The 24,874-nt window shown below is 37.4% G+C and overlaps 1 protein-coding gene across 1 annotated transcript in view; it reads left to right on the top strand.

Moving 5' to 3' along the window:
- ipo11 (importin 11) overlaps window positions 1–24,874 on the top strand; it is a 136,005-nt gene that overhangs the window by 108,863 nt on the left and 2,268 nt on the right. The gene's annotated exons all lie outside the window — the stretch shown is intronic.

The following is a 24,874-nucleotide window of genomic DNA, read 5'->3' as shown; positions in this document are numbered from 1 at the left end:
TTTGTCTTATACTCTTCAAGTATATTTATACAACATGGAAAGTTACATATTTACTTATCCATGGTAATTTCGCACTTCTTTAACCCCTTATCAGTGTTGCCATTCTTTAGAAAACCGTAAAGGCCCGTACACACCGGGACGAATATTCGCCAGGCGTTATTCGCCAGCGTTTTTCGCCACGTTTTTTTGTGTTCACACCCAGGCGATTTTCGCTGACGATGAGCCGAGCGAACATGCAATTTCATTCCCTGACATTAGATGGCGCTTAATGTAAACAGAAATACTCCTGTACACAAGGTGGCGCTGCGCAACTTTACGCTTCTTAAAGTCGCTTTTCCCTCAGAAGAAGAGAGCAAGTATTTACGCGCTTGTCAGAATCATACAAAGAAAACGTGAATATTTCAAGCACCAGTTGCTCCAACTGGTGCTTGGTTCGGGGATATTTTAGAGTGTCCGTCATTATTTCTTCGCTGCTGTGTAGACGCTACTCGGCGTCTATCTTCTTCGCTGGTATGTGTGCTCAGCAAGGCAGTTTTGTGTTTGAGCGCCCCCAAGTTGTGGTTTACTGTAACTTCAGAAGCTCCAGACACGTGTGCAAAAGCGCCATTCTCATTGGTCGAATAGATTTCGACGCGACGCGTCGAAAAAAAAAAACGAACCCGAGGCGTTTTTTTTTTTTGACGCTCTGACGCGTGGCGTTTTTTCGCGTCGGTGTGCACACTCTTATTGGTGCCCTTTGTTTAGTCACGAGGCGTTAAACGTTGGCGAAAATCGCCGGCGAAATTCGTCCCGGTGTGAACGGGCCTTAACTCTTCAACTGTTTACAGAAGTAACGTAATGCCAGCGGTTTCTGAAGCAGAGGAAAGCAGCCTTGCACTCATATGCAACACCTAATAGCAGTGAAGTGCTTACGCAACCAACGCAAATCAGCTGATTCTGTCTCGGAGAAAAGCTGCTAATGTCATAAAACTTCACGTTAGTAATATGTTGCATATCGGCGCAAAATCGATCTGAAAAGCTGCTTTTCTCTGATAGCAATTTTCCAAACTGTTTAATGGTAATTATAAAATATTCGTCTGAGATGTCAATCGGTTTTGCTCTCTTAACTCTACAATTATATTCAACTGGATGTATAAACAAATCTGTGTCATAATGCTTAACACAGTTACACATCAGGGTAAACATCTACATCAGGTGTAAACATGTAGTTGGAGCTCTCCGCATATAAAAAATGTTAAACGTCTTGATGTCTGAATGGTCTTCTCCAAATGAGTGTTTTAGCAAAATTACATGATTTAAATGTGTTTTGCTTGTTTAAGTTTAAATAGGAGAAACAGTTGACTTTATGTACTTTTTGTGTGTGTGTTTTTCTGGTGTTCTCCACTGGATGGTATCCAATTGCACTTATCACCTCAGCCCAGACTGTGACTTTTCGCTCCAGGGAATAGAGTAGTGCTAAAGTCACACATTTCTGTGTCTTAGTGCATGTGCAGCCTGCAGCTGTGCCCACGTGATACACTTTTCAGCTGAATTGGATGTAAATGAAAAAGGAGACCTGTGACATTTTTTGAACATTTGGTACCTTTATGACTTTCTGCTTTAGTAGATGTTCACATGTCGGTGTGACGCTTGTTTGAAGACCTGCATGCTGTGCTTATGCACAGTGGGAAACACGATACATTAAAAACTGTGCATCAATTTATTTTTAATCCCAGGTTTGCCTATTTGGTCGTATTTTTGATTCCTGTTTGATGAATAAGTAAAATATATTATTATTCATATAGATTCTTATTCTTCTAGCTCAACGGCAGTTGTCCTTAAAAACTCTGGTCTGTGCCCACTGAGTACACTTGTGTAAGTGTGGATTTGTCGTGAAGTAAAGTCAGAAACACTGGCAAGCAATACTTTTTCTTGGACTTTCTTCTTTAAAGGGCTGGAAGTCGCGTCATGTTCTTGAGATGAATTTGGCATTGCCTAGTGGATTTTGTTGTACTAACTTGTATACAGAGTGCTGGTCTGTAAGCCCAAGTGCTGAACTGACTGAGGTTTTACTATACTGTGTCTACACCTCAGCAGGCACACCTCTTTAATATAGTCTGGATTGCCTAAATTGGCCTTTCCGCTGTTTTTTTTTTTTTTTTTTTTTTGTAGTTTAAAAGAACATGTGGTTCTCTCATGGGACTAAACATTAATTATAATCTGAATGTGGCTCAACTGATGACCACAACACATCGTTCTGCTACAACTGACTGAGTGGTTTTCTTTGTTTTTATCCTAAAATTTAATGTGAAAGGGAAATTCTAAAGTATAAAGTCCTTTTCTAACATTCTGCAGACAATTGGTGTAGATGCGTTGGAAAAAAAGTCAAAACAAGTAAAAAATATAGAGAACAAGATGTGTATTTGTTGTAAGTGAATACATCTGTCTTTGGAAATGGTATAATTTGTCTTGGTAAAATCTTTTAACATAAGCTTTGATTTTTTTGCCCCTATAAGATGATATTAAATCTTAAAATTAGCAATAAACACACACATTTAGGCATATTGCTCTGGTAGCTGGAAATATTATATATAGATATCTTCAGAGCATTTTTATATACCCCTTTTCCCCAAAATATTCTATTCAAAACACGGCAACAGTCCAACTGTCCTATTTCTGTTTTAATGTTAGGAATTTATATCTAATTAATAATCTAATTCATCATGTATTATGTAATCCATAATCATTTTAGAGTAAGATCAGAATCACACATTTTAAAATAAATGTGTCCTAAAGGTTTTAAGTAAATCTATGTTCAGTATCAAACTTCAGTCATTCTGTTGTTAAATGCATTTATACTTTCTTATGAGTCACTTTAGCCTAAATAAAAACGGTCTGTTTCTTGAAACAAGACCGCTCATCCTTCACAAATAAAACTTCAGCCTAAAAATATTATGTAAACCAAAAAAAGAAACATTTTCAGAGTTATTGCTTAATATAAGATGTTTGTTAAGATCAAGTGACTCAACGAGATGATCAAGAACTATTGTAAGATTAATCCATCTCACTGAAAAAACTACTAGAAACTTGGTCTTATAACAATTGTAAAAATATACAGTATGTAATCTTAAAACTAGACAAAAATACTTGGTGAGACTTTGTGTTTTTGCAGTTGTAGCTTAGGACAAGGTGTCTGTTGAAGAATCATCTGAATGAAGATCCTGAGGATTGTTACTGTGTTTAGAAGAGGGTGGTGACGGTCTTTCATAATGCTAATCATCTAACAAAGGTTCTTTTTTTTGCTCTGTTGGAGCCAGAGCAGAACCTAAACCAGTCAGCCTTCTTTCTCAGTTAGTTCAGCTTCCTTAAGTCCTTTGCAATGATGCAACAGGCGACTGCAGATGTGATTACGCTTACAGAAGGTACCTAACATCTCACTGCAAAGGTTAAAGGACTTAAGCTTCCTCTAGAAACACAATCTGCTTCATCTTTCCTTGAAAACAGTTTTACTGTTTTGTCTTTAATCTATTTTGTTTTTCCAGGTTAAAAATTTTACCACTTCTTTTACTATGAAGAAAATAGGGTTTTAAAGGTTGCTGCACCTTTCAAAAGCTATGAACTGAAGTGTGTTCCACTTCAGCTTCTTTGTCAAGTTTGTTTTGTGCTTGGAATTTATTGTCCTTCTATTAATTCAAGGATTTGTACACATTTCATCTTCAAACCCATTAACATAAAAGCAGTTGTCTGTTAAAACAATGCAGATGTGTTTTTATCCGCCAAAGCGTGTTTTCTTTGCGGAATTTGTTCAGCCGTGTTTTCTTTGCATGTTTTAAGAGGTCACAGATGCTGGTCTTTTTTTCTAAATGTTATCCTGAAATTGTTTTTCATTTCAGAGTTTTTCATGTGCATTTCTGCTCTCTGAAAGACAGTTTTAACAAAATGTAATAATTGAGTTTGTAATTGGAAAGCCTTTGAATATTTTGAAACTTCCTATTTAAGAATGCCATCGTTATGACACTGTTTTCCTCTCATTTCTGGGGTAAATTGAATGCGACAAAAAGAAGCATGAGTAATTTATGCAAATGCAAATGCATAAACAAAAGCAAACATATATATATATATATATATATATATATATATATATATGCATATGATTTATATTCATATGCACCATACAATATTATACCAGTGTCTATACAGAGGCAGCAGTTGTTGTGGACTCGCCTTTTCAGATTTATTTGGTCCCTGGAGGAGGAGAGGGTGCCTCTTCACTACTGGTTTTTGATTTGGGCTTAAATTGGACTAGCTGTGTGTTTCTGAGCACGAAGGAGGGGTTTGCTTGTGTCGTATAAGCTGTCGACTCTTCCACTCTATCTTGTATTGGATTTGTGAGGGTCCCTCACTTTGATCTGAGAATTTGAGACAACTAGGCTCCGCTAACTGATGCTGTGTTTGGTATTCTCTATATAATGCATCATTTGATTTTTGCGCTTCATCTACAAGGCCAGTACCATCAAACAAGTAGAGTGATAGGCTACATCAAAGACTTTCTCCATTGGAGACTAATGACATGGGCTCTCTGAGTTGTGCTGTCATGGCTTACACCCACTTGAGATTGTTCCTTTTATTATGAATGTTTGTACATAACAGATGCAGAGGCTGCACTCTGCATTTGTGAAATTATGAGCTGGACTAATGTAGAGCTGACTTTAGCAAGTAAAATAAGCACGTAGTAAAGCATGGCTCCACCTAAAGTGAGAAACATGCTTTGTTGTTTCTCGGTGGAATGTGGTGAACCACTTGGTAAGGTGCCTGAAGAAGTGGCGCCTCTTTGGAATAAGATGCTTCCAGATATGTCTGTGGTTTGTGCAGCTTCTGGAGATGACTTTAAAGAACACTCCAGCGGTTTGTCTTTGCACTTCACATCAAATCAGACATGAAAGTTTTTGATCTTTTGTGTTTTGCCTTCTTACCACATCAACAACACTGAGTAAAGGTCAATCTATGGTAACCATGGCTACAAGTTTCTGATGCCTGCCTACCAAAATAAGTTTCTTTTTTAACCACCTTTCTGCTGTCCATTCAGAACAGGTTCAGAGGCAGAGTTGGTTCAGAAGACCCACAATATAGACCTGCATTGTGATTTATTAATCATGCATAAATGATTGACAGAAGCAAACCTCAGTTGATTTAAATGGTTAATGCCAATGGTTCTTTCCTTAAGAAAAAGGTTACAAATTAGTTATAAATAGTTTTGTTACAGATCTTCAGGATATAACTCCAAAACTCTGTGGTCTTTAATAGATTAACTAGATATTAAAAAAGTGAAATACGTGAAAAATTAAAATATATATTAAAAGAAATGTGTTTTTATATACCAACAGTTTATTCAATAGTTCTTATTAAATGTTTTGATTGTTAGTACTGGCACGTCTTTGTATGGGAATTACCTCTAAAACTCCATTTGCTTCGTAAAACGGTTGATTTTAAAACTTCCCTGGTAAGACTGAATTGTATATGACTGCAAACATGTTTGACTTCAAAGGAATCCCTCACAGGCTTTGACATCGTTTAGATAAAACAATGATTTGAGGTTCATTTTGTGTCACGGGTGTTGTTCACTGTGAATGTGGGCCAGGCACCATTCTGAGTCTCCTCACACACAGCCAGGTTTTGCTGAAGTATTTTCAGTTTATTGAAAGGGTCTCAGAATGAACAGAATGTTTGATGTAGTCATTTGTGACCATTTCTTCATCTTGCGTAACTGATGGGTTTCAGGCTATTAGGCTAATGAGTTAGTTTTCAGCAGTGACTCTGAAAATGGTGGGTTTGGATGGTGTTATAATAAATATAACTTTCACCCTAGGAAGTGTTGTTTTCATATGTCATTTTGCCATCATTTTTATTAAAACAAATCAAATGTTGCTGCTTTGGGTGCATAAAACTTTTTCGGGGGGAAAGAAATAAACATTGTTAGAGTGAATTGTTGCTACCACATACTGACAGAAACTCAACACATTTATTCCATAAAGACCATTTATCCAGATATGAATTGGTAAACAAAATTGATCAAACAATATTATCTTTAGCTAGATTTTTATCTACATGTGAATGTTTCATAGGAGTGTAACGATTCATTTCAACAACGATTCGATTCGTTTTATAATTTGTGGTTGCTGATACTATTCATAGTTGACAGTGGTTTATTTCTAACGATTCAATTCACTGACCTAAAATGGATCCATCTTTAGCCGAAACTTCAACCTGTGTGACCCAGAGATGAATACCTGGGTGTCGTGGTTTGGGTTTGTTTGACTTAGTTTTTGCTTCCTTTTGTTTCTGTCAGGTTGGGGGCTTGATGAACATGAAAGACTCAAAATGCAGAGACATGACTTAAATACAAAACAGGACTGACAAGACACAGGTGAACATGATCAGGAGATCATGTTCTAGAAAGTTCTAGAAACTCAAAAGCATGACAAAGTCAAAACCTTCCAAAATAAAACAGGAAACAGAAGTCAAACAGGACAGAAACAAAAAGGAAGCAAAAACTAAGCCAAAGAAACCCAAACGGGGACAGTAAGAAACCCAAACCATGACTCCTGGGTACTGAAGTTTGCCAGATAATCAAGTGTAAAATAGAACATTCTACTACACTGTATGGTCACGTCTTTGCAAAATTCAGTGTTTCCGGACAATGGGCCGTAATGATGCCTCGATAATGTTTTGCTGCCTCAATCTAGATGTTTTCTTTTGTTTCGTTTTTCCAATAATGAAAAAAACATTCTATTTTATTTTTTAATGATTCGACTTGCCTCAGACATCAATCTGGTTGGGTCACACGAATAGAAATCCATTCATCGATTAGGTCCATTAATCGTTACACCCTTAATGGTCTGTACCGGTAATCACCTCTTTCTGTGCTCTGTCAGTCATAAATCAGCCAAAAATTCTAATGCATTTCATATTTTTCCTATAGTTTAAACTAGACTGTACAAGCATAATCTCTTGAAGTACATTAATATCATTTCATCTTTGCCAAGCTGTAATTTTGTGGATATTGTTTTATAGACTAATTAGAACGATTTTTTTAGCAAGTTATTTGGCCCAAATTATTTATTTTTAACAGCTCTCCTCAGTAATTGTCAATGTAAATAGCTATTTTCTTTCATTATTGACAAGAATTAAACTACTTTGAATCTTGTTTTCTCAATTAAAAAAGACGAGACTGCATAAAACATGTTAACACACCAATTGAAAATAGTTATCAATTTGTAATATTTGTCAAGCTAAAAAAAATTGGAGAACATATTTAAGACTTTCACTGCTCAAAAGCAGTTTTTAAAGCTATGAGGAGTTTTTGATGTATTGTTTCTTGTCTTTAAATTGGTTTTCATTCTTTCTGTTTAATGATCGGTCATGCAGTCTTCAAAGACCCAGCAGAGGTGTGTATTTGTAGGAAATGAGTTTCAGCATGTTATCATTTTGTTGTGGCCTACACAAAGCATGGGTAATGAAGACCTGCCAGTCTTGCTTTATTATTGCTCTTTTCTCAAGCAGGCCATCACTGTCAGCATAATCTGCTTTTGTTGAATAACAGACCTCTCTGACTGCTATTTTGCAGCACATGATATAAAGATTCCCCTTTGTGTTCCCTTAGGCCGAGCTGTCAGAATTCACTTCCATCTCTGTTGGTTTTCGGCTGTAGAACATTATATCCATGAGAGTTGTGGGGCAAACACTGAAACTGTGGCCGGATTTCACTTTAGAACCTAACTTAAAGCTAAATACTTATGTGGTTTAAGCTCACATGGTTTGCTTTCAAGGAGTTATCAAGGTTATAAAAATATTATAACATAGCTCTAGTTTTATTTTGTGAATCCTTTAGAATTTTAAATGTGTGGATGTGTTTAAATTTGAACTTTAAAATTTGAGATTTATTCGGGCTGATGCGCAAACGCTATTTTTTTCCCTCCACCGCACTGCCAGCTGTACTAAAGATCAAAACAGCTTAAAAAAAAATGGAAAGAAATGTGAAAAGAAACATTGGAAAGGAGGAAAAAAAAATCCCCAGGAGACTTTTTTGATTGTTTTTCACTTGTAGTGTAGCACTAACAAATTTACCAAGCTATCAGTCTACTTTCAGCTTTATCTCCAACTCATCATATTTGTCATAAACAACAACACAAGCTGCCTCTGTATTATCCATCTAAATACCAAATATGTGTGGTGCTGTGCCTGTGATGCATAAAACAAATGCGAGAGATATTTTTTCCATCAAATCTTTCATATGGTAAGATAAACTTATTGCTGCAGATAAGCTGTATACCTTTCAGTGCTGTGTTGTTGTTTTTTTCTTCTTCTGTTGGATCTGATTCAATGGGGTTTGGTGGAATATGGAAGCGATAGTGCATACATACACACAAACTATTTAAATTTATCACTTTCTGTTCATGTGGGAATTTTCACCCCCGTATGAACTGTCTTCTTTTCTTGACTTGGGTTTTACTTGACATACATTTTACACAATAATCCAAATATTTTAGCCCCTCCTAAAATTCTTTTTTTTTTCTTCCCCCACTTTAGTCTTCCTGTCCTCTGGAATTTGCTGCCTCACATAATCACACATAGCTGCCTTCATAATAGACCAAGAAATCCATTTCTTTTTTTTTTTCCCTAGGGGATTGGTTTGACATTTACCAGACCTCATCTTTTGGTCTTCTGCAGTGTGCCTCCCTCAAGTTGCTGGAGTTTGGGGTGGTTCATCCACTATAAAGGATTTATTATACCTACCGTAAATTCCAGGCTATAGAGCGCACCTGATAACAAGCCGCACCATTTATATTTTTAAAGGATTAACTCTTTAATACACACATATTCCCCTTTCCAGTATTACAGCCTATTTATTTGAACACACTGAGGGACTTTACACCCACGATTCCCCACTTCCCATGAGTCTTAGGGGCTGACTGAGGGGTCTAAGAGCAGAAGTTACCTCCATGCTGTTTGGCAGCTTGTGGGTGTGTCAAAATAAACAGGCACGATGCCAGAAATGAGAGTATGCATTGAGCTTGTATCATAGCCTCCTCCTGAGACTTATCAGTTTCAAGAGGTGCATGGTTTATGGATCATTTCCATTACTTGCAGTTAAATGACTGACAAGTCAGATAACGGACAGCTTGAACTGTTCTCATTGAATTTCCTGTGAATATATGTTGGTGCTATTCATTCTCAAAGCGGGAATTTACATTAAACCTGCATTTCTTTTGTCTCACTCTGACCCTATCTGCTCTAGCGCCCCTAGCAGCTGTTAGAAAAAAATGCGTAAATTAGCCGCATCCTTGAATAAGCCGCAGTGTTGAAAGCGTGTGACAAAAGTAGCGGCTTATAATCCGGAAATTAGGGTAGTTAAAATGTATATATTCTGTAAGTAGCGGTGACATTTTTGGGTTGATCTGTAGTTTTTGCACATTATCTTTTATTTTATTGCCTGTTACTCTGTTGCCACTTTTGTTTATATAGTAAAAAGATGTTTTCCTTGCTAGTTTCTTTATCTTTGCTGGCCTTTAGTCATCACGTATTTCTCAGTCCCCAACACTCAATTTAAGAGCAGGTTTTAAATCTCCTGCACCTCTTTTCACCCAGTGTGGCTGCAATTGGAACCCCAGAGGTTCAATTCTTTGTTGGTGTCCTGCAAGCTAGAGAACCCGTATATGTGCTGTATTCCAGTGGAGATGCTTGACACAAAGTTGTGACGTTGCATTGGACCGACTCATTTTAAATAGTTTAATTCTATTTTGCAGTGGAAGGAAAACATTTTGTTCATTTAACCAAAAATCTGTATGCCGCACACAATGCATGCTCAAATCCACTCAAGAAAAAAAACATTATTTTGCACAACATCTGTTTCCTTTACTTGTTTCCCCGTCTGTGCTGTGACTCCAGACTTGCCAATATACAAGCAAGACAATAAGAAATACTTGCACACTCAATTTGCGAAGAAGCTGATTCTGAAATAGTTAGCTACATTAATGCAGTGTTCCTGCACTAAGTTTAGCTTGGCTACTTTAAACTTGCTTTTTGAATTTGTTTTACATTCTTCTATCTTGGATCCTTTAGGGTAAACACAGTCACCTATTGACAAAAAGTCCTAGCATTTTTTAAATGAAGAGATTATATCATCAGAATTTTGATTCGTTGTATTCTAGTGCTAGAAATTAAATTGAATGGGATTTTATTCATTCTTACGACTTGCTATTCCTTATACGTTTACATAGGTTGGCCCATTCCATTTATTATCCCTTTTCCTGACATAATGGTTTTGCATCATATCCAAATGTAGACAAATGATTTGTAATATTAAAAATCCCAGATGGACGCTTGAAGGATTCATTAATTCATATGTCTTCTACACCCGCTTTATTCTTGTGCAGAGCATTGGGGTGCTGGAGCCTATCCTAGCTAGCTACTGGAAGGGTGAAAATGACATAATTAAAAAAAATACTGAAACTTTTCCACTATTAAAACAACACAGCATCCTTACATAACTGTAAACTAAAATTCATCATAGGGACAGTGAATATATTGGTGGAATGATGCTGATTCTAGAGGTCTATAGGAAGACCAAAGAGGAGGTTTGTGGATGAGGGAAACGAAGACATGCAAGTAGCTAGTGTTAGAGGATCCAGGGGTTACATAGAGGAAGCTGATTTGCTGTATCGACCCCTGAAGGAAAAAGCCAAAAAGAAGAATTTGTGTTGTCAATATGTTTATTTGTATTTGACAAATTGTCAAACGTATAAATACACTTTCAAGTAAGACTATAATTCAGATTTTTATGTTAATATATGCATTTGTTTTTAGCCTAAACATTGTTTATTTATTGTAAAAAAAAACAAGTATATTTTATACAAAATGAATCTGGGTACATTTTGTGAAACTGAACAAGCAGGAAATATTTCAGGCAGAATATTTTTAACTGAATAATAATTTTCAAAAAGACAATGTGCTTTAAAACTGCCACATGATCATAGATGAAATGGGATGAAGCAAATGTTTTAGCTGGGAGGCTGTCAGACTGTCCACAAGCTAATCAAGACTGGAAAAGCTCTTTCCAATGCAGATCCACATTTCCTTCTGCTGATCTGCAGTTGTGAAATCTCCAGCGATCAAGGCTTATAAATGCTGCTTTAAGTAGAATTTAAAAACACCAGCTGCTAGCCACATATCAAAACACCCAAATGAGTTTACTAGTGCATCTCTAAGCACTGTTTATAAACTCTGTTGAAAATGGTTACTTTATGCGCTGCATCAGGAAGCATTTAAAAAACTGAAATCGCAGGAAAATGAGCAACACAATTATCTTTTTTTTAATGGCTCTGTCTAACTCAGGGTAATGTTGTGCTTTTCATGAATATTAGCAGTAATATTTTGATATTACATTAAGATGGGAAAGGTCTCTAATGTTGGGAACAAAGTTGGGGAGTGTGTAAATGTTGATCGACACACTTTTAGGGGACAGTAAGATAAGACAGTGGAGTGATTTTGAAGCTTTTTAAGGGGAAAAAAAAATTGAGAAAGTGAGGAATCAAAACAAAAAAAAATAAGAAAGTCTGCCTAACATCTCTACAAAAAGGTGATTAAAACCAACTACATGGTATGACCAACTTACGTATAGTGTGTGTAACAAAAATTACACCAGGTGAGATGTACCTGTCCACAACCCTCCCACACACTCCAGGGGACACTGCACTGCTCACAGACATTAACTAAAGGACGATCATGACTTCCCAGTGTCTGTCATGGAGCTTTATAGTGATCCAGGTGACAAATTGTGATTAGTAAGGTTGCCATGCCTCCACCGGGTGTCTTCAGTTACCTCATCACAAGAAAATATGCAAATGAGAAAGAGACACAGAAAACACAAAATAAAAGGTTTGCATGTAGCATCTATGTACTTGTATGCCGAAGTGGATAGTTACTACGTACACTTTAGTAGTTGTTTTGTAAAAATGTAATCCTAGTAATAGTTTTATTTCAATATACTTTTAACTTTTAATAAGGTTCATTAACCGTGAAAAACCAGCAAGCTACAATTTACTTTACTTTTGTAAAATGTCTGCCATTTATTAAGACAGGTAAATAATATAGACATAACTGCAATTAAAGGTTAATTATATGTCTTGGCCAATATACAGATTTCAAGTCTAACTTTGACTAAATAACAACAAAGAACCTATCAGTGCACCTTCAAAATAAAAGTCGAGCTTGTACTGGTAGTATTTAGACTAGGCCTGCACAATATACCGCAAATTTATCGTTATCGCAATATCCAGCTCTGCAATATCCATATCGCAAAAGACGGCGAATATCGCAATAAATCGCAAACCCAAAATGTGTTAAAACAATCTTCTAGCAGCTTGAAGCATTTAACGAATCAAATAAATCCCTTTATGCTTTGACCAATCAGATGGACGCCTTCCCATTGTTGACCAATCAGATGGAGGCCTATTATGTTAACCCTGGTCCTGAAGAGCCTCAACCCTGCCTGTTTTCCAGCTCTCCTTAACCAGCTTGCTGTTGATTGGCTGACTCAAGTGATTTCACATCCTGATTGACTGAACACACCTGATTTTGGTTATCATTATCGAGCAGTCTAGGGAGAATTGGAAAACAGACAGGGTTGAGGCTCTTGAGGACCAGGGTTAGCCACCTTGACGTTTGTCCCCCATGTCGATGAGGGTCATTTGGAGTATAATTTTTAAACTGTTGCAATGAAATGGAAATGATGTTTTTGTTTATTTTTCTATTTGTTTATTTACCGCAAATTTATCGTTATCGCAATATTGATCACTAATATCGCATATCGCAAGTTTTCCTCATATCGTGCAGCCCTAATTTAGACCAGGGGTCTCAAACTCAATTTACCTGGGGGCCACTGAAGGCAGGGTCTAGCTGAGGGAGGGCCGCAACTTCAACACACACACGCAACTTGTGAGTGTCTGAGAGCCAATAAATTTGTATGGAACATACTAAACTATTAACTATACTCTTTTCAGTACGATCCAGGCGAGGTACTGGTTCACCTCAAACACGTTTATCGTTGTATTTTCCCCACATATTTTCAGTGTGTCTAAGACTAAATCTTGTTTTTGCTCGCACGTGTTTAATCTTAAAGCCCTGTTAGCTGTCACGCATGTAGGTGTGGGAAATATATTCTCCTCGGCCGGCCCACCTCCCGCGGGAGCTGTGTGCTGCCGTGACAGCCGTGCATGAGAACCGTTTGGTGGTGGGGTTGGAGGTGATACGCCGCCGTGACTGACCGTAACCATAACATCAACCCTCCCTGGGTCCATGCGATACAATCTAAAAAGGAAAGTGAGGAACTCCTTAATGTGGTCCGGGAGGGGCTGTCAGGTGTCCTGCCTTAAATGTTCTCCTGCTTTCAAGCCCAGTCAATGTCACGCCCCAAAGAGTCATATACCCCACGGTGATTGGTTGGTTCATCAGCTCCGCGCACGACAACGAAAAAGTATCATTCATACAGACTGACGGGCCGCATTAACATTAAACATGCATATTACAGCGGGGGCCGCAAAATATCATCTTGGGGGCCGCAAATAGCCCGCGGGCCGCGGGTTTGAGACCCCTGATTTAGACATAAATGCACAAAAGCAGCAGTGATGCATGGTGGGTTCAACTTTTATTTAAAACTTAAGATATATTATTATCTGGAATGGGACACTTAAAAAATAATTTTTTAGTAAAAAAAAGAAATCATTAAATAAAAATTTATTATTTTTATCCACTAACAGCCACTCGAAAGTAACATATTAGCAAAAGATTCACACGTTTTTATTTCTGTTGAACTAATATTGGTTTTAGGTGTTAAAGTGTTCAAACTGTGGTAAACTGTTAGTAAATGAAAATTTGTTGTCCACCTATTTATGTTTGATCTTTTTTTTTTTAAGATGTTCTACTTCTACTTGAGTAACACATTTCTAAAGTCGTACCACTACTTGAGTATAATCCCCCCTTTGGTGATGTGTGATGTATTTATTCAGTTGCCCCTAAAAAATAAAAGCCCTGAGGTCAAACTCCTCTTTTTCTCTCGCTTTATTGCAGACCAGGAGGTCAGGCAGATTAAGGCATTAAATCCTCGTTGTCAGTTGGAGATTTTGCCCGCCAGGTCCAGAGTAGTTTTTTTTAAGGCAACTCTCACATTTACTAACAATATACTATGTCAAACTACATAATATAATTGTCTGAATCACTGTGCAGTTCATTATGATCGTTTATAGACTATCATTACCCAGAATTTGAGAACCTCTGCCTGAAGACACATGTAAAATGTTATGTGTCAGCACAGCACCCAGTTTACTGAATTAAAGAGGTTAAAAACTGCTGATTTCCCAAAAGTTGGAGTCATCCACTTGGAAAAAGGTGGTTAAAATATGTATTAATCTATTTTTTAACCTTTTTTTTAAACTCATCAAAATGTAAATGACATTGAAGCAAACATGGGAAATTTGGCATGATATTGGTACCAAGTGACTATGGATGCCAGGCATTTATTTGTAAAGAAAAAAAACATTATAGTGAAAGAAAACGCCAGGTTTTAACGGTATAGCTAAAATGTAAAGAGCTCTTAAGAGTTTAAATCATGTTTTTGTTTACCAACCCTAATATTTGCACAGTGTTTGCTTTATGACATTAAAGACATAAAACATTGTGTGCTTTTATTATACATCACATATTAGTTTAATTTGACGTAAAAAAAAAAAAAAGTAGTTTTAGAGTAGTTTTAAAAATTTGAAGCAGAGTGGTGGTGCATCCTGATGTGCCTTTATTGGCACACACCCATGTGCCACGCTTATCCATTTTCTCTATGTTGGCACCCTTATTTGTACTGTAGTGCACTTGTGTATTCATTTGGAAGTGGAGACGTGCTGAGGGAGGATCACGGCGGGGCAGAGGTGAAACCGCTGAGCTGTGAGGATGTCGGATCTGTCAGCTGCAGTGAATCTTTGGATTCTTCACACAGGGGCCATGGCGGATGGGCGGGTGTGCTTGCTTAGTCATTGACTCAAGAATAAAGCATCATTCACTCCCTATCATATGCCACCAGCTCCCTTTGTCATGGTCAAAAGAGTTAAAAGGCTCTGAAGTGAAAGTGAAATGAAAAATGGCCTGAAGGCATTGTGAGTTAGTTGAGTTGAACTAGCTGTGGAGCTAGATTTGTTTTTAAAGCGTATGATGCAGTTAGGGCTGTGACGATAACCGCATCACCGCGGTGATACATCACCTCACTTTTTTTTTGAAAGTTTTTTTTTTAAAGTTCTGCATATGGTGCGTGATTGGAACTATAATAAACACATTAAACACATTCATCTTTGCTGATAATTTACTTTCTCTGCGTTCGCCTGTGTTCAGACTTCAAGGGTTTCTATAGGAAACCTTTTATCACTCTTCTCCTTCTCTCCTCCTCGCACCCGCCTGCGCGCGTGCGCGGCTGTCACTGTCTCTTAGAGAAGCATGCGGCACGTGCGCACTCTACTTACACACACACACGTGCGTTGTTTCGGAAACACACACACATCGTCTTCCTACAAAAGAAGTTTCTGTCTTGCGAGGAAATACGACAAATTTACAGCGTTCTAATTATTAATTTCCATTACAAGCTGCGTGCGTTCTTGAATGCGCAACACAGCTGCCCACCGGAGGATCTTGTGTGTGTGTGTGGGGGGGGGATTATTGTTCTCAGTCACTTTGTAACACCAAAAATGAACGCGCGTTGTTAGATTTCCATGAATATCACTACATTTTTTTGTTTGGGAACTATTTTGTGCAGCGCAAAGTTACGTGTCTGTATAAACAAAGGCGGAGCCTCTTGCCCCGCGTTCTTCATGGGTGTCAGGCTTCATGTCTACCAGAAAGGTGACAGTGTAGTCTCGTTTATTACTGGGCAATAGATAATATTCTGAGAAGATGTTTGTACCAGAGAGCACAGGTGAAACTCACGTGCAGCTAGAGAGCAGAAGAATCAACACGCACCCCCAACACGTGTGTGTGCTGCTTTCTCCTAGACGCATGACACAAGACGCACCGCGCTCACAAAGTCACAGTCAATCTACAACACCTACATAGTTAGTTCATTAGTTGGATAGGTAGTAGTTAGTTGTTACTGTTATTTGTTAATAAAGAATAGTATGTTGTAATTGTATTTATTTCCGATGCAGACGCCGGGGGATTTTGTGTGTTTTTTTAACCCCGACACCACGCCCCCTGGTGGTTCATCACCGCGGTGATCAAAAATCCGACACTGTCACAGCTCTAGATGCAGTGGTCTAGGACTACTTTCTGCTTGATTTTAGGTTCAGTCAGTGTGTTGGGTAGCATCTTTATGTTCTTTTTAATGGTTTACAACAGAAAAATAAGGAAGAAAATACAAACTAAACTGATATTTTGCTTCAGAGACAACACTGGCTGATTCTTCAAGAAAAACTAAATAAAATGAAAAAAAATCTTTACTTTTTGAAGTAGTTTTGGGATATGTAAAATGTGAATTAATATTTCACAAATAGATCATGGGTTAGACACAATCCACCTTTAGGAATAGCTTATACTCAAATTTGATGTTTTTTGCATCTTTGCTTAAAAAAACTAAAGAGAAATTTGCTTTAAACAGAAAAGTATAATAAATAAAAAAAGTTGGACTTAGTCATTACAGTCAGTAGAAACCTCTTTCTACTGGTATGAAGAAATTTTCAAATACTCTTTCCTAACAGCCAAGCCATAAATTTCCTTTAGAAGTTACTTTTATAAGTATTCATTGTATGTGGGGTCAGGGGTCATATGTGTTAACAGAGGGGAGTATGAAGGGTGGGATGGGTTTTTATTTTAATATCGTGTATGTTTTTTGTTTTAAATGTTAAAGCACTTCGAGTTGCTTAAGGCAAGAAGTACTTTTTTATAAAGTTTGATTTAATTTGAATGATAATTCCCTTTAAAGTCCCATTCAGATCATTTTTAAATCTATTTTCAAAGTCTTTTAGATAAAAATATGCAGTTTTTAGCTAATATAAAAAAAAATATCGTTTTTTGTAACATAGTTTCTGCAGAGGAGCAGTAGTTCATTAGAAATCTGCCTCTGAGTTGTGGGTGGGACCGTTGGCGAAAAGTAAGCCTGCCTCCGCTTCACGACATCCTTCTGTTTACTCTCTCTCCCGCTAGCTTACAGCACCTCACAACCCCAAGGTAACATTAGCGGTGCAACAAAGATGGCGAGCAATATCAGAGCTATCCAGCCGTACAGTTTGATGCCATATGCCAGCTCAGACGAAGAAAACCAAGACGTACATGGATCTATTTTTCTAAAAATGGATGCATCAGAATCGAGCGGAGCAGGGAGCTTGTGGCCTGCTGATGGCAGCACCTATGTCACAGTTACAATAAATGATACCATGTGCTTAAGGGAAAGTATTTTTATCCATCTTTGACCGCCCTAGTGCAGACAACTTTTGATTAGCTGGACAAACTTCACTCAAGTATTGTATAGTGGGCAGGGAAAATGTGTCTAGAAAACATTTAGGAAAAGTGTCCTTGACCCTGGAGCTGTCCACTCCTGATGTGTAGTAGCAGAAAGCTTGCCGCAGTTTTTAATGCACGGAAATTGGCTGAAAAGCGAGACCCTTAGCTCCAGCTAGAGCTGAGGGGAGTCTGGTGTGTGCAACTGAAGCACTTCATGAAGAACTTAAGCTGAAATTAAGATGCTGAGATATGTGTAAAAAAAAAAAAATTCCTTCCACCATGTGCAGCCATTTCCTTATGTATATGTATTTTTCCTGATTCTAGAAAAGAGCCAAACGGTTTCATCAGACAAGAAAATGTTTGTTTTTGTTGTTTCTACACTTACTAAACCAGTGTTTTTCAACCGGTGTGCCGTGAAATATGGTCAGGTGTGCCATGGGGAAATTACCCATTTTCACTGATGTAAAAAAATCTCCAGGATTTCAGCTCTGTGTTCATCCAAACAGGCCCTGATAAAACACTGAGTAGTTAGGAATATGAAAGGTCATCAAAGACTTTTTTCTTTGTGTTTATTTGATTCTATTAAAGACACTTTGATAAGAATGACGGTAACATGATTTAGTCACAGCTTCAGCTCTGTTTTCGGAAAAGTCCCGCTCCTTCAACTGTCTCCACCAATCATTCTTAGAGGCTTAATCATACGTCATCAGTCTGACCAATCAGAAGTGGTTAAAGTCTTTACTTCCTTGTTCTGATTCTGCTCATAAAGTCTCTCAGTTCTAACTAAAATACCAGCTAAAGCTCGTCTTTAGCGGTGCAGCTTTCTGCAGGATTCGGTATCAGACCGTGGAAAAAGTGATCAAAGTAATAAAGCTCAGAGACACACGTCTTTCTTTCATCACTACATCTCCCATGATGCATTGTGTTAAAGTGACAGCATCTCTGCACTACAATGACTCTGACCTGTTAAACGTCTTGAAACAACTGCGAACACACACATTTAAGCAGTTTTTAAATCTTCTTGATGAAATCAGAGGTCAGCAGTTTAAAGTTTGTGTTTATTAACAGCCAAACATCCCAGAGTTTGGTCCAAGTCATCTTTCTAACTGAAACACTTTTCTAAAAATGTCTAGATTGAAGGAAAAATTTGCTTTCAGACTTCTTAAGCAGAAGTAATAGTTGAAGCAAAAGTAGAAGTAATAACAACATTTAAGAAACAGGATTTAGGTGAAGTGGCCCCAGACACAATTAAACTTTTAAGCACATTTTAGACACATTTCAGCTAAATTGTGAGGGCCGGTTTAGCTCGTGCTGGTTTGTAGCACCTTCCGTCCGTGAAACCAGGGTTCGAATCCGGGATGCTCCCTATTCCCTTCTCTGCTGCTTTGCCGGTCCAATGCCCGGTTGGATTGAGAGGGTTGCGTCAGGAAGGGCATCCGGCGTAAAAACATTGCCAAGTTAACCATGCGATTTATCCTCAAGGGAGGGTTGTTTCGCTGTGGCGACCCATGATGTGAGAAGCTGAAAGTGAACGAAGAAGACACATTTAAGCTAAATTGAAACAATGTAATTATCTAAAAAGAAATAAAACATTTTTGTTGAAGTTTTCAAGGACTTTATCTTTGATTAAGACAAGAGAAAAACTAATAGAACCTCAACATGTTCACTTTTTGTGTTGCTACAGAAAACATAAAAATAGTGTTAGTTTTTTGTGTCAAATGTATCAAACATATTGTTTCATATTGTTCAAAAATTACAGTTGCCTTTGCAACAAGATAAAAAATATTCAAAAAATAAATAAATCACTATTTAGAAAGATTTTTGTGGTTTTTCAGAGTTTACCTAAAATTGCATGTTAATAAACTGAAAGGAAAAACGACTATCAGGGTAAAATTTCAAATAATTTAGTCGAAAATTATTACTGAAAACTAACTCAACTTTTATTACAACTTTTTGAAAAAACAGCTGCAACTTCCAGCTTTTTCTGCCACAGCTATCACAAAAATGCATGTGAGATTGTGGAGGGACTGTACATCAATACAGACTATAGAGTTTCTCCTTTTTTAATTATTTGGATGATGGTGTGCTGCGGGAGTTTTGTCAAGGATAAAGTGAGCCTTGGCTCAAAAAACACCGTACTAATCTAATCAAATGAAAAAGCTTAATGTGTCCAACTTAAAAAAAAAAAAACTTAGGAGTTTACTCCTTAGTGATTGCTGTCAAATACACATAATCATCGGTAGTCGTCTCATTGTTTCATCTGTTATTTGAGCCAGCTTGTGTCCTGCAGGGCTGCAGCTTCCAGCCTGACTCATGCTGAATAAGTGAAGACAGCCGTTAGAGGTCCTCCATGTGCTGCTCAATCAGGACATTAATACTCTCCCATTTAGTTGCATCGCATCATCTAAAAAACTGGATACGTTTAATGCTAAAAGAAACTTTTTAAAACTTTTAATTACCCTCCTAAAAGAATGTTTAACTGCTGCTAAATATCACCCTCTGGCATGACAACACTGGAGTCCCACAGCAAACATTAAAAGTCTTTTGGAAACATCTTATTAATTCCACTTAAAATCAGGCAGACAAAGATTTTTTTTATTACTTTGGGAGTTCAGCATCATTACCATTATTGCAATTAAGCTTTTTTGAAGAAATCCTACCTACTTCTGTGTTGTTTATTTTTTGTATGTTATTTATCACCAATATGTCATCTTAAAAAGCTTCCTATATTTTTCACATCTACTTTTTATTTTGAACTTTCCTCATTTATCTTCCTATCTTACTGAGGTTTATCAGGGAGCAGATGAGGCCTGACATTCTTCCATCACTCTGAACTCCCATGGTCTTTTCTTTGCCCAAATCATCACTCAATTCATTGCCTTTTTCACAGACCCACAGCGTTTTCTTCCCATACATCTGATTGAAATGTTCTCCTTTTATCTTGATTGATGGGTTTATGTTCAATAAAGATGATTCTTTTGCTTGATTTTTTTATTCTTACATCTGATCTTCAGGTTATTTACCATAAATCTTATTCATGGAAACAAACTGTAAATATTTCTTTCATTGCAGTTCTTTTGAAATATTCAACATTATCATTCTTTTGCAGAATCCCCTTCATAAAGTATAATTGTGAATTGTGCATTGTACTGCCCAGAAAAGTGGCACAAAAGGAAACGTGCCTTCAGCACAAGATGTTACTTCTATGCGGCTTCCTGAGGGTCCTGGTTGCAACTCCATCCAGACTTTGTCATTACAGCCTTCCTGTCTTTATCAAAACTTTCTGAGTTTTCAGACCTGAATGTACATTTTGAATGAACAGCCAAAGTTGTAAGTATTTGCGGACGTTTTTAGGGCTTTTTCTTCAATCCTGTTTACAGTCTGTCAGTGAAATACTGCACTAATACCTCGGCTTCAGGGCCGTGGATGGATCTAACAATCCCATCTCATGTGAAGCATCCAAGCTGCTGCTTGTAGTGTAATGGTGTGGGAAAAGCAGTTTATGTGCTCTTATAGTAAATTATCATGAGAGGCACAGCATCTGTTGTACTGCTGACAATGCTTATTCATTTTATGCACAACTCAACACTGTTATTACATAATAACAGTTAAAATGAAGAACCTGACCGTGTAAAAAAAACCAACGTTGTTGTTTTACTTTTCCTCAAACGTTGTCATCTCTCTTTAACTGCACAATTCACAACAAATAAGGGATAATGCCCGACCCGAAGCACAGGACAGTTGTTTCTGCGAAGTCCATTCATTTCTGATAATGGACACCTCAAAGGGCATTTACCCTGCATGTACCATCGTCACTTATGGAAGAAATAAATATGAAATCAAATATTAGTACTAGGTTGTCATGGTGATGGCTACCGAGCCTGCACCGACCTCGCTTTGCTGCAGCGGATAAAAGGGGGTATATATGCTATACCTCATGATAAGTGATACAAAGCATCATTTCAGATGGAAGGTTCACCTCCTAACCCTTGTCTTTGTCCAGAGGAGGAAGCAAAAGTTTGTTTCAAAGACACATTATTTTCATTAATTAATAATAAAATTATTTCTTAACACTGTTTTACTCTGCATCAAGGAAAAAGATAAGCAAGGCAAAAAGACAGACAATGAACAATTTCAAATCAAAGGCAACATTGGCGCGGATCATAACATTTGATAGAGATGCAGCCTGTCCAGAGTGTCCATCATGTCCTACTTATGTTTCAAGTTTCTGTTTTTCCAGTTACCAACTAACACCAGGCCACTGCAGTAATATAGAATATTTAGGCTATGTGATCGGAACGTCTTTTTAATGGATACATTATTTTAGTCATCAACATTTATACAATTAAAGATAAGTTGTTACTTTTTGTGCTAAAAGAAATCAAAAGACTGCATTTTTTTGCTTGATGGAAATGTGCAGTTTTGTCCCGCAATGGCGTGACGTCAGTCAGAGCAGATCAGAGTGGCTCCTTCGCCGCGTTCGGAGGCTGATGGTGTCTGTCTGCTCAGGATGATGAAACCAACTTTGTCCACCGGGCTGCATTCAGACTATTGATTTACATAACACAGTTTATAGTTTACACTTGAATACATCATACGGCTCCACATTTCATTGCATCACACTGGTGTTATGAGGCACTGCAGGCTTTAGGAGATGCTGATAGAGTGTGTGTGTTTGTGTTCGCATGTGTGTATGGTGCTGGGGGGGGGTTTCTTTTATTCAGGGGCTGCATTTAACAGCCGCCTCATTAATTTAGACTTTGTCTTCTCTGCCAGTTTAAGTGTGTTTCTACTGAAGGGCGACCCACTACAATGTGTTTAGTCGCCCTAAGAGGATAGGTGATAAGTGGCATGATACATTTTTAATTGTATTTGTTGTCAGGTTTGTAGCTACTTTTAATCCAGGACTTCAAAGCATTAGTGGAAACCCTTCCTGGAGTTCATGGGGGGGTTCTTTCTGTCACCACACCGCTGACAGGTGATTCTAGCAGCTTTAAATATGTTTTCCCCGTCGGGAACTGTGTTTCTGAGGTTCCTTTCTCACCACAACATGCTCATTATGCTCTTAGGCTGGAAATTGCCGCTGTTATTCGGTGGAGTCTTTAAAGGATGATTTTGCTGACGCTCATCTCCATCCTTTCGTGTCTTGAACAAGCAGCGGTGGGAGTTCCTCCTGTGCCCCTTGTCTTTTTTTTTTGGTTTAAATTTGCTTTCTTTCATCAATGACGGAAATTTGTTCTCCACTGACGCCTGTCTCGGTTTCTTGTATTAAAATATTCCCACTATTTTCAAGTTTGTCTCCTAATTGGCTTCTTTTCTTTATCGTTTAAGCATCATGTGCTAAGCAGTCACACCTCCTCTTCCTGCTTTTTGCCTCCTTTGAACTTTATCTCTCGTCTTTTCATCCCTGCAGCAGATTTTCCCCTGAGATGATGATGAATTATTGTCTTTAGTGAAAGCTAAGACTACAGATGATTTTTCTATCAGTGCAGTTATAGGTGCAGACTCGGAACAGTATGTTCTAACTGTCTTTTTAGAAAAATAAATTACTTTTTAGATTTTGTCAGCCTTTGCTTTTTTCCCCTCAATGTGTTCATTAAAAGTTGCAATTTGACGAAGAGATGAACGGATAGATGGAGATAAAAAACCGTAATGTTAAGATACACAAATTCTTGAAAGGACTATTTCAATGAAAATCTACAGAAAATACTTAAATATATCGCTTGAATTTATTTTAAATATTAACATTTTATATATAATTTAATTTGTGCAATGTGTAAAAGTCATTAATTTATAAGGAAATTATTAAAACCACCTTTAAACACTCAAGCAATGCGGATTATTATGCCAACTACAGTGGGGCAAAAAGGTCACTGATTGTTTAAGTTTGCCCACTGAAAAAGATAATAGGCCTGTAATTTTCATCATAGTTATTATACCTCAACTATGAGAGGAGATGAGAAAAAAATCCATAAAATGTATTTATTTAATTAATTTTTTTCCCCTAAATTATGGTAAAAATAAGTAATTGGTCAATAACAAAAGTTCAACTCAAAACTTTGTTATATACTCTTGGCAATGACAGCAGTCAAACATATTTCTGTAAGTCGTCACAAGGTTTTTACCATCTGTTGCTGGGATTTTGGGCCATTCCTCCATACAGCTCTCCTCTAGAGCAGTGATGTTTTTTGGCTGTCGCTGGACAACACAAACTTTGAACTCCTTCCAAAAATTTACAATGGGGTTGAGATCTGGAGAATCCAGCACTTTGACTCCAGGACCTTAAAATGCTTTTTACGTAGCCGCTTCTTCGTTACCCGGGCAGTTTTTTCGGGATGCTGAAAGACCAACTGTTGTTTTTCAATGCCCCTGCTGATGGAAGGAGGTTTTCACTCAAAATCTGACGATACATCGCCCCATCCATTCTTTCCTTTACACAGATTAACCGTTTTTATTTGAGGTATACCTTTGAGGAAACTTACAGGCCTTTCATCTTTTTAAGTAGTAGAACTTCACAATTGTCGCTGAAATACTTTCTTGCCCCGCTGTATCAATTTTTTGAAAAATGTGTAGTGACTTCCTTTCCAGAGAAGTTGGCCACAGTGGAACTCTTCTGCTGTTTTTTGAGTGCTTATTTGTCAGAATTATTAAATTTGAATGAGAGCAGATTGTTTTATGTTTTTTTTTTTAATCATAGATTTCATCTAAATTTGGAAAAATAAGATTATTTGGAATTGTGCAACAATAACCACAGCAATACACATTTAACAAATTGACACATTTTCTTTGCGAAACTTTGAAGATCATAAAAACTTTTAAACAAACATTTTCTCTGGCCTTTCCACGCTCCACCAGAAAAGTGCAGACAGGAGCGATTGATTAAAGGAGCGATTCCCAGACCTTGTGTTTGTGTGTACATGCAGAGTGGAGACTGAACCCGAGTCCTGTTGGCTTCTGTTTTTGCTTTACGTCACAGAAAATAAATGGTTGTGTACTTACTCACAGAAATGTATTGGATTTAGTCAGCTATCCAATTTTTTGTTCTTTCCCTCCCTATTATCAAGGATTTGTTTTACAGCACTTCCCTCTGCCTAAGATGAATGAATGACGGCCTGAACCTTTCACACATTTTTCTTATGTGCATGTCAAACTTTAGAGGAGTTTCTCTTATTTCGTTTCAAAACTGGCTAAGAGACCATTTTAGATTTTTGTCGTGCTATTCTGAAGCTTTTGTAAATTTTTGGGCTCAAATTTTATCTTGTAGATTGAAATTAAAAATTCCTTCCAATGATCTTGTGATCTATTGTAAAAATGTTCCCAGTGGTCTTATTATGATTATGCCTTTTTTAGCCAAAACCTGTGGTTT

Source organism: Oryzias latipes, chromosome 9 (assembly GCF_002234675.1).
Source record: "Oryzias latipes chromosome 9, ASM223467v1".
NCBI classification, from domain to species: domain Eukaryota; kingdom Metazoa; phylum Chordata; class Actinopteri; order Beloniformes; family Adrianichthyidae; genus Oryzias; species Oryzias latipes.
Note: the sequence above shows the minus strand (reverse complement) of the source record. Positions and strands in the feature narration are given on the sequence as shown.